The sequence below is a fragment of the Miscanthus floridulus genome, unplaced genomic scaffold (genome assembly GCF_019320115.1).
Source record: "Miscanthus floridulus cultivar M001 unplaced genomic scaffold, ASM1932011v1 os_2502, whole genome shotgun sequence".
Classification (NCBI taxonomy): domain Eukaryota; kingdom Viridiplantae; phylum Streptophyta; class Magnoliopsida; order Poales; family Poaceae; genus Miscanthus; species Miscanthus floridulus.
The window spans coordinates 2329-4656 of record NW_027098345.1 but is presented as its reverse complement, the minus strand read 5'-3'; positions in this window follow the sequence as shown (position 1 = coordinate 4656).

Here is a 2328-nt window from a genome sequence, read left to right as displayed (position 1 = left end):
TGTACGGATGGCGACCTCGTTCCTGGCGGCGTCCGGTCCCTTGAACATGTTGCCGGTGCCGTAGAAGACAGGGACCACTTCGCCTGTTGCTGAAACCGCCACCCACTTCTGGCCAGCCGTGTAGACGAGGATCTCGTAGCCCTGGCACTTGATGGTGAGGAATCGGAGACGCCCGGTTTGCCTGAGAGATCCTGCCACCTCCTGAAGCTCGATGGATCCGAGCTCACGGCAGTCCGGGCTGGCGCACTGCAAGCACACAATCAGACGAACGGGATAAATTGAGGGATCTGACGAACTAACAATCAGGCAACTGAGAGTCTCTGATGAACTAACAACCATACAAGCAGACGAACGGGATAAACTGAGGATCTGACGAACTAACAACGAGATAAACTGAGGGCTCCGATGAACTAATAACCAGACAAACGAGATTCACTGAGGACTCTGATAAATAACAGCCAGACAACAGATGACCGGGATAAACTGAGGAATCTGACGAACAACAACCAGATAAACGAGATAAACTGATGAAACTAACAACCAGATAAACTAGATAAACTGAGGTCTCTGATGAACTAACAGCGAGACAAGTAGACGAACGCGATAAACTGAGGGATCTTGACGATCTAACGACCAGATAAACGAGATAAACTCTGATGAACCAACAACCAGACAAACGATATCAACTGAGGACTCCGACGAACTAAGCACTCCGACGAAACAAAACTAGAAGGTTCTCTTCACGCACCTTCCTGACCATGTGAGCCGGGTGGGGGCACGTCGGGTGGCACCTCCTGGTTAGCAGACGGGATCCGAATCTCTCCGAGCAACCCTGCGCACCGGGAGCAAGAGCGTAGAGGGCGACGTCCTTCTTCGATTCGTCGCCGCAGAACAGGCAGCGCACCTGAAACCGAAGGGGAGCGGCAGGGAATAAGCACACCACAATGATGAAGCAGCACGGAGAAGACCGAGACGAGAAACCTGAGGGAGAGAGGAACACGAAACAGCGCGGTGTTACCTTTGAAGAAATGCGGTCCAGAAACCTGCGTCGAGGAACCCGCTGGGCGGGGAGAGGCTGCGGAAGCCGCCGGACGCGGTGAGGTCTGGGGGTCGCGAAGACGTCATACTCAAGCAGGGCTCTCGGTTGGGCGAGCGCTCCGCCATGGCTTTGGGGGGTGGGAGGGGCGAGCAATTCGAGCAAATTTGCACGGGACGGGGGCGACGAGGCTTGGCAAAGAGAGGAATTCGTTTTGATCGCTCGGTCTGGTGCTCTTCGCCTCTTCTCCTTTTATAAAGGGCGGTGGCCGGAGGCCGGAGGCCCTCTGCGGTTGGCCGTGAGAGAAGTGCCACGCTGGAGTGGTCTGCCTTGGCGGACAAGTTGGTCTCGATTCCACTGTTATTTTCATCTGTAACTTAATAAAAGTTAGGTAAATTTGATTTGAGAATAACCAAAGTGAAATTAAGGCAAAATTAATAGATAGAGTACAGTGTACTACATTTGTAGGGTCATATGATTAATTCTAGGGTGACGGTTAATGTTATGAACTAATATAGGTCCAAACTCCGCTTGTTTCTGTTGGGGAATCGGCAGCATTGCATACTATATGCTTACTTTTTTTTCTTTTTGATGACTTGTGGTGCTTCTTGGTTCTGTCATCTTTTTTTTTCAGTTAAATGCACCCTCAACTTATCAAGGATGCCACTTAGACGCACGAATTTCGAAAACGTATTTCTATATTCGTGCACAACTTAACAAGTTTAGGGACTAGAAAATACATCTTCAAAGTTCGTGGATCTAAATGGACATCCCTCGATAAATTCAGGGGGTACGCTAAAACCCTCGAACGATCATACAACCCCATGACTTCACTTCTAGAAAAAAAATCTGCGACTTTACATTTTTAGAAAATTATAAAATTGTATGCACAAATTTTGCGCAAGACATTTTGCAAGATAAAATTTATCACCATAATTTTTATCGTAACTTTTTCAATATAGTATTTGTCACAAGTTATGGTGACAAACTTTTTTTATTACCTTTGCAACTCAAACTTTGTTTATAATTATCAGCGGGCAAATTTATTATAACACTTTCTTAATGTCATTTTTCTAGCATATTTTTTATATAATAAATTGTACGAATAACATATTACACATGTAAGATCTTGTTGTCCAACCACTTATTTTACATATTTGTCAGGGCACACCTTCTAAATCTAAAGAAATTATTCATGATATATAGATAAAAATGGTTGGTTGATAGGAAAAATAAAAAGAAAGAAAAGAAAAATAAAACGTAGAAAAACATAAGTGAAAACTACATCGACT